The sequence below is a fragment of the Bombus vancouverensis genome, chromosome 2 (genome assembly GCF_051014615.1).
Source record: "Bombus vancouverensis nearcticus chromosome 2, iyBomVanc1_principal, whole genome shotgun sequence".
NCBI classification, from domain to species: domain Eukaryota; kingdom Metazoa; phylum Arthropoda; class Insecta; order Hymenoptera; family Apidae; genus Bombus; species Bombus vancouverensis.
The window spans coordinates 456,210-465,357 of NC_134912.1; the positions used below are offsets into that span (position 1 = coordinate 456,210).

Consider the following 9,148-nt stretch of genomic DNA (forward strand, 5'->3'; position numbering starts at 1 on the left):
TTCCGACTCCCCCCCCCCCTCCCCCAGTATAAATAAACGGACGTGATCGCGAGTTTGTATATACCGAGTACCTACGAATTATCGATCAATATCTACGAGTTATTATCCGAGTCATCCGAGTTATAGTTATCGAGTTTTTCGCAAGCGACCATACCCTAGCTTCGCGAATACATTTGTACGAGCGTCTCTCGACGGTATTTATATTTATTCGTATTTATTTTATTTATTCTAAATATATTTGAGGCGTTGCAGCAGCAATTTCTCGTATTCTCTAAATTATTGATCCTCACACGATCCACTACATGATCGATAACTCTTTACGATTGCGTCCGTTTAAACTGGTACAGTATAAACTGGTCGGAGGAGAATCGGAAAATTCAAATTCGTCTTCGTTCGACAGTTGCACGTAGCGGCAACATAGTTTTGTTCGGAGTTTATTTATTGCTACATTATGTATGTCCTAACGATATTGATACTCCGAGGCAAAAAAACAACATAATTTGAATTGTCCTCTAGCTCATGTACCGCTACATGTATTTTCAAGGAGCAAAACTGGCACAGTCCCGCTTGTGACGCGAAACGGAGATTATCGTTTCCCTTCCTTTAACGCATTTTGCCATTGAAAGACACGAATTTCTGTGACTTGTTTTATCTCTGTTATAAAAGTTGATATTTACAATTTTGTAGTTTTTATGCAAACGTAAAAGGTAAGTAAATATTAATAAATATTATAATAATATAATATAGTACTGTATAATAATATTAATAAACGCTTCACTTGTTTTATTTCCATTAAAGTATATTGTATTTTTCATTAGAGTACTTTCACTTTTATTTGGTGTAATAATAAACATATACGTTAATATTCATTGACATTAGTGTAATTGCAAGCTTCACTGTAAATTTAATAAAATTGATAAGAACGGTATTGTTAACAGTGCATATATTTGTAATTAAACTAGATTTTATTCTCAACGTTACTTCATTATTTTATTATTGTTTCATATAAATATTTTTTTTGAAAAATAATTTACATATACTTCCAAGTTAAGTGTTTGTATTAATTGTTACATATGTCATAATTTCAACCACAATATTAAATTATGGTATGTATTATTACAAACTATAGTTTAATGTATATATTAAATACTTATGTAGTATCGTTGAGCTGTGCTCAGCGCTGTAGAGGTCGCTGCTGGGTACGGCCGCTCTTTTCCTCATTTTTTGTACCGTGGAAGAAAAATCGGACTCCTACGTTCGTAACCTAAGGCGCTAACCACTTCGTCGTCCGACACTAGTTAGTGTCGAGTGGTGCTATTTAACTATCGAGTGCCACCACAGGCCCTTCTTTCCACGATACTACACTTATAAAGAATTTATTTGTAGATTTATCGGTTGTAGGAATATCGGCACTACATCAAAGAATCGGATTAAAGCACTAATTACCAAAGATATATTGAATATACGTTGCTTGGGTGTTAAAAAATCTGTTAACGACCATTTTGGAGATACTTTGCTCAAACACCACAACCTGGCCCTTCAACTACAACTACGCCAAAAGTTTTGAAGAGCCGAGCAAAAAGAGAGGGTTGAAGGAAAGCTGCAATTAATATTAAAAAACAACAGTCAATGTCACTTGTTGCAAAATTACGAAAGCCATTAATTCGTGACGATGACAGTAATGTAAATGTTTGTATCATATTATGATGAAATTTAATATCTTTAATCTTACCCCGAATCTCATGTTACTGATCAATACTAACCTTTATATATAGTACTTAATAATGCTTGATATCGGTTAATTAATATGTTGAAATCTAATCGCTCAATGTATGTACATTGTGCATATAAATTCTATTATAACGTAATTAAATATATCCTACATTTTTAGAGGAAACGTGAAAACCGATCTAAAAAAAAGGAAAAGTGCTAGAAGTAGCTCAGAAGAAGAAATAACACAAAGCCCTACAAAACATAGTAAATGAGAAAAGTGTTTTAAGCGAAACAATTTCAAGGAAAATCGCGGGTACTTCACAGACACATTCCCTATAAGAGAAGATGCAATACAGCCAGAAAAGTGTTCAATGACAACAAGAAATAGTAATAGAAAGAGAACTTTTTCACAGAGTGAAAACACGAAGATGCATCAGCTAAAAGAAGAAGATGAGTCATTCCCTGAAGTGAAAAAGTTTCAAGCAAATATTCAGAAACAAGAAATTAAAAAGCGGCAAAACAGATCTATGACATTGTGTTTCGATCGCGGAGAGACGCGATCGCGAGGAAGCACGCCAACGGGAGTCGTAAATTCCCGTCACGATTAGATAATCGACGCCACGAAATGATCGATCCCCTATTTCGATTAGGATAATAGAGGTGGTTAATTGAATATGACACTGATGTAACAAGGTGTGAATGACAGTTTATTCCAACAACTTTGTGAAGAAGATAGTTACGCTGGTGCGTATGTATAAGATAAGTGACTGACTGATCTTCGGGTGTAGACCCGGTCGAAGGATGTTGTATGTTTGAAGGTTGAAGAATCAGTGATGTTCGGTGACGATGCTGTAGCGGAGGAAAGCTAAGGATGCGTGTGTCTAGCGCACGGGACCATCGGATTTGTTGTTAATTGGTTAAACGAAGGTTGGTGGACTAGGAAGGGTCTTAGCTGCTCTCGATAGAAAGTTGTTATTAGGAAGCATCGTACGTGGGAAAACCCAACTTTCCCTTGTCAAGCCGTGGTAGACAATAATCTTTAGAAATGATTCAGAAAACAGATGTTTGTTGGGTCTGAAGGACCTTAGCAAGCAAATTAGTGGGATTTATGACGGGTGCTTAAGGTTATTGAGGGTACGCCGTAAGAATGAGCGGACATCTGGGGCCTGTCTGGCCCGCGGTGTATGGCCGGGTCCAGGTAGAGTGTTGCACGACGCAACATATTGAGTGAAGATGAAATACAACCATCTTCGGAGGAAGAGAGAATGCTCTATTCGATCCATTTGAACAGGCAGGTGTCACGTAATTTTTAGGGTTGGTTGGTGGAAATAAAATATAGTTGAGTCGTAACACAACAATTAACTTTGTTTTAATCAACCTTTATTGTGAATTCACCAATCACAATGTAACATGCACTGAATTAGCATAAATCACAATTCACTCCAACCACGTTATGTAAGACTTAGTTACAACAATATATTAAGTACGCGACTTATAAGGGTAGAGACCGATATAGATATGTTGACTATTCTAAGGATACAGAATAAGTGAAGTTTTACTGACGATACTGTGTCTGAGGAAAGCTAGGGGTGGGTGTGTCTAAGGACACGGGACTATCGGATTTGTTGATGACAATTTTGGTTAAGGAAGTGAGGGCAGTAGATACCGTCTCCGATTGGATAATAGGACGGTTGGTGGACCAGGAAGGGTTTTAGCCGCTCTCGCGAGAAAGTTGCCAACGGAACATGTCAGATGTGAAGGAAACCAACTTTCTAGGCTAACACGTGGTAGACAATAAACGTAAAGGGAAATCTAAGACAAGAAATACTCGCTTGGTCCGAAGGACCTTAACTATGAAAATGCCAAGACCCCTGGTGGGTACTTAAGACTACTGAGGGCACGCGCCAAGGATATGCAGACATCTGGGTGCCATCCTGTCCGTGGTGTGTGGCCTGGTCTCTGATGTGAATTGACGTTACACAGGTACGGACACTTCAAAACTTGTTCAACTAGGATAACTAGAACGAAAACACGAGAACAAAACACTAGAGCTATTGCATGAACAAAAGCTTTGAAAAATGCAAACATTGCAGAGGAAGCGATTGCATATAAATCCGCTGCGTTAAATGTGCAGGTACACACCCCACTGACCAGTGCACTAAATCACCGGAAACCCCAACGAAGTGCATCCACTGTCAAGGTGACCATTCTGCTAACTACAAAGGCCGCTCAGCCTACAAAACCTTATGTATAAATAAGTATCCCAAGCTTAGAGCCAAAGAGACAACCAATCAAATACCCAGTCTTCCGAAATTCACTACTACTTCAATCTCCTATACTACTCCCAAACAGTACAAGGAAATCAAAATAATCCAAATAACCACAGGGACCATTCTCAAAATAATGTCTCCAATTCATAGAACACAGACAACGTCTCTAGTGTCACAGTGGCCCCGCGAATGCAGCAATAGGATAATCATATCTCTCACATACCTTAGCCATCGAAACAGTAACTAAGCAGTAACAGGATCCCTATGTGACCGGCATCCAACGATAACCCCTCCACAGGAGCCAACCCCTTGATATAAAAAAACCTCCCAAGTCAGTACTCGACATTCTATTCTGTTCTGTTATAACATTCTGTATCGTTACTTTGTCAGTTTCTAATAAATTTTGTAATAACGATCATAATTGGAATACGAATCTCTCACCTTACGTGCGGAATGTGAAATAATCCCGAATCAACGTGACATTAGAGTTGAAAAGTTAATAGAAAAACAATCTGAACAAATAAATAATTTGCTATCACTATTAACACTCACCATGGATAAATTAATACGCCCCGACGCAAAATAAAATCAAGACGCATAGCTCTTTGGAATGCCAAGGGGCTAGCTCAATACAAATTCGAACTAGAACTCTTTCTAAAGCAACAGCAAGTCGACGTAATGCTCGTATCTGAAACCCACTTCACCGACAAAAACTATCTGAAAATAAATGGTTATAACTTCTACCATACCCAACATCCCAGCGGAAAGGCCCACGGTGGCACCGGAATCATTATCAAATCCAGCATTAAGCACTACGAACTTCCATCATTCCAGAAAGATTACCTCCAAGCAACAAACGTAGCAATAGAAGACTACCATGGTACAATCACCACTTCAGCAGTATACTGCCCTCCCAGACACTCCATCGCCAAAGAAGATTTTGATAACTTTCTTGGCACTCTGGGCAATAGATTCATAGCTGGAGGAGACTATAACGCCAAACTTACCCAATGGGGCAGAGGTCACAGTAAGAGGCAAAAATCTCTTAAACAGCATAATCACCAACAATCTCGACTACTTCACCACATATGAACCCACACACTGGCCCACTGACACTAACAAAATACCTGACTTACTTGACTTCTTCATAACTAAAAATATCTCGCCAAAATATGTCCAAATCAACTCCTCGGCTGATCTCTCTTCTGACCATTCGCCCGTGATAGCAACAGTCAGTTCAACAAGTATCGAGAATACACCTAATGGCTTTATTCATAATCAACTCACCAACTGGCAGCTCTTTAGAGAAGTCTTTAATGACTCAACTTCAGCCTTAATTTCACTAAAAACTAATGAAGATATCGAAGCAGTCACGAAATACTTAAACACGAGCATAAGAAACGCTATCCGCTCCTCCACACCTACTAAGACTTCTATCAGCAAACGTGAATATCCCCATTACATATTTAAAAAAATAGCAGAAAAACGTAGACTAAGAAGAGTATGGTAGTCCCATAGAACACCGGATAACAAACGCAAACTAAACAACGCAACTAGAAAGCCAATCACAATCATCAAAAATTATAAAAACGACTGTTTTCATAAATATCTCGCCAATTTGTCCCCCACAGCTGACTCCAACTACTCACTATGGAGGGCTTCCAGGAAACTCACGCGCTCCCCGCAAATAATCCCATCAATCCGCTATCCGCAAGGTGGATGGGCGTGTAGCCCTATAGGTAAAGCCAACCTGTTTGCTAAATACTTGTCTAAAGTATTTAAACCCCATTCCTCCAAAGCTGCCGCAGACATTACTGAACACCTGCACTCTCCCTTCTAAATGTCTCCTCCTATTGAACCCTTCACTTCTGCAGAGATTATAGAATCAATCAGTCGCCTAAACCCCAAGAAAGCAGCGGGGCATGACCTAATAGGCAATAGAGCAATCAATGAACTTCTCATAAAAGGGATTGCACTCGTCACATCGATTTTTAACGCAATTCTTCGCCTTGAATACTTTCCTAAGGCCTGGAAAATTTCACTGATTACTCTCATCCCTAAACTCGGAAAACCAATATATGAAACTCTGCTTCTATCGCCCAATTAGTCTTTTACCTATCCTGTCAAAACTATTCGAGAAAATGCTAACGAATAGACTCCTTCCACTCTTGGGGGATTTGAAAATACTCCCAGATCATCAATTCGGTTTTCGGAAACAGCATTCAACAGTAGAGCAAATCCATCGCATAACACACATTATCAACCAATCCCTTGAAAAGAAAAAATATTGCTCAGCGATATTCCTAAACATTCAACAGGCATTCGACAAAGTATGACACGAAGTACTACTATACAAACTTAAAAAAGTCCTACCACACACCAACTACTCCATCTTAAAGTCCTACCTAACCAATAGACAACTCATGGTTAAATACTTAGACGTCACTTCCACAGCGTTCCCAATGGAATCTAGCATACTCCGAGGTAGTGTCCTCGGACGCCTGCTGTTCTCCATCTACACTGTTACCGATTTACCAACATCAACAGAGATAACAATAGCAACATTTGCTGACGACACAGCGCTACTAGCTTCCCACGCTGTTACGTCGCATGGAACAGCTGTACTCCAGCCGACGCTACCTGGCAGCCAGCGGCCCTCAATAAACTCAAGGACCCACCATAAACCGTCAACTTTGGCTTCATTGTTTCCACATGTTTGCCAGTCAAACTGTTTGTCTAGAAGTAAGTATTTTCAGTTTATTTTCGGGTTTCGGAAAAGTCCTTGAGTTTATTAGGCTCTTAGAAATCACGGAGAAAGCGTGTAGTCACCGAATGGGAATACCGAACACATGTTTATCGAAAAGGACTGGTTTTCCCCAGGAACGAAGTCACCCCCCGATCCACGTTGGTGGGAGACTACCTCATATCCTTTTTCATTAGCATGGCTCATAACCAATCGGCATCGCGGATGGTTACCCTCACTTCCTTGACGAAAAGTGTGAACAACGAATCCGCGTTCTTCGTTCAAAGGGCACACCCACGCCAAACTTTCCTCCGGAAAAACATAAGAGGGAATAGTCAGTCAAGCAATTCGAGCCTCTCAAGTGGGTCATTACATCAACTCAATACTGTAGAAGCAATTCAGAAAAATATGACAAGGAAGGGATGTGTGTTGAATAATAGATAATAAAACTTCATTTACCTTAAAAACTGTTCTTTTTAATAATATTAGCCCGAAACGTTTTAAATGTAAATGCATACAGAATTTGATTTTATGCTAAAAGTATCTGTACATGCTCAATCCGCCTTGCGATAGCATACGTATCTAACAGGGGATTCGTAATATATTTGACACATATTATCTTTACACGGGAAAATCCATGTCGAAGGAGCAAAAATATCCTGCAAAATTGAGACTGAAAACATATTTTACGGAATATCCCGGAAATTATTACGTTTAGAAAGACAGTTTAAACGTAGCAATTGTCTACAAGCAAGGAATTCAGCTAAACAGTTTTAATCTATAATTTAATTTTATCTGCAAATTTTCTTTAATACTAGAAATTCGCGTCTTTTTGTTAACTTTTATTGCAAAATGTTGTTCGATGCTGTGGAAAATTGAGAAACTTCAAAGAAATGTATAAAATATGGATAAATGGAAATTTTTATTTTTGATATTATAACAAAAATAACTGCATTTGTTATTATTGTACTATACTTGAAATAAATTCAGCCACTTCCAACATAAAAGTAAATTGTTTGTAATATGAAAAATACACAACATCAGACAGATATTAAGAAACACACTATGTAACTTCAATTTATATATCATGTTCATAACATATAACAATATTTCCAAAATATTATATCATAATAGAAATGTAATTATATTCTTTCCAGCCATCTTACTCAAGATCCAGTTTTCGGTTTTTGGTCGTGGACCTTTGCCCTATCGAAGCTAGTAGAATTTTGCGACACAGCCTTCATTGTGTTACGAAAGCAACCGTTGATTTTTCTACATTGGTACCATCACGTAACAGTCCTTCTCTATACCTGGTTCTCTTATGCAGAGGCCACAGAAAATGGCAAGTGGTTTGGCTTGGTAAACTCTTTCGTTCATGCCTGGATGTACTCCTATTATGCTCTGAAAGCAATGCGGTTCAATATACCAAAATGAGTCGCCATGTTTGTTACTACGCTACAGCTATCACAAATGGTTGTGGGTTGCATTTTAACTGCATCAGCTTACTACTATGTACACAGTGCCCAAGTTGAATGTCACGTTACGCCTTTGAACATCAAACTTGCTATGCTGATGTACCTCAGCTATTTCATTTTATTTGTCAGATTCTTCCAGCAGGCTTATTTATCTAACAAACACATAAAAAAAATTGGAAAGAAGGATTAGCCTAATAGATCTGCAAGTTATAACAAGCTGAAGTTTATGTAGAGCAGGTGAAAAATTTTTTAAATCTTTTTTACGGATGCTTTTCAGTGACATATCTTAAGAAAAACTTTATCAAAATCTCATGTGATGGATATGGACGTCAAGAAATAATTTGATGAATATAGTTCTCTCAAGCCTTTGTGAAGGCAAAGTTGTAAAGATTGATTGTGAATGAATGAAAATGAAGAAATAGAATTAAAGTAAATCTCGCACACTAAATCAGAAATAAATTTTTAATATCTTAACAATATTATCGTTAACTATAGTACGAATGAATTAATAAATCTCGTCCTGGAAACACATATATCCCTAATCTGTTTACTTATGAAACGATTTCCAAAGAAATTTTTTGGTCTCTTTTATTTGTAATGTTTCCTTCTTCCGATAACGTGACAAAACCTTACTGGAACAAGAACGGAAGCGATATAATATTTGAAAATGTAATGTGTAAATATTCGGGTAATATTAACGTATCTAATATTGAATCATCTAATAGTAAAAAAAATATTAAACACAGATTCGCCGGCAAATCTGATATACTTTTATAATAATGAATTATAGGGTTGACATATTTATTGTCGTACGTATAAAACTATGAAACTATATATATTGAAAGAAGCCATAGAATACATAACAATTTGTATGAATAAAGTACGAGTGATATTAAAAAATGGATCATGCATTAGTTCAAAATCTTTATTGAGCCTTAGAATATTTT

General features: G+C 37.6%; 1 long non-coding RNA gene and 1 pseudogene across 1 annotated transcript; both read left to right on the forward strand.

Annotated features, from left to right (window-relative positions):
- Nucleotides 1-1,243: 1,243 nt before the first annotated feature.
- LOC143305126 (uncharacterized) lies at nucleotides 1,244-4,404 on the forward strand. Its single transcript, XR_013061821.1, has 2 exons — nucleotides 1,244-1,689; nucleotides 1,892-4,404. It is a non-coding gene; the product is annotated as an uncharacterized LOC143305126 (long non-coding RNA).
- Nucleotides 4,405-6,406: 2,002 nt separating this feature from the next.
- Nucleotides 6,407-8,596, forward strand: LOC117165203 (very long chain fatty acid elongase 6 pseudogene; annotated as a pseudogene).
- Nucleotides 8,597-9,148: the final 552 nt, after the last annotated feature.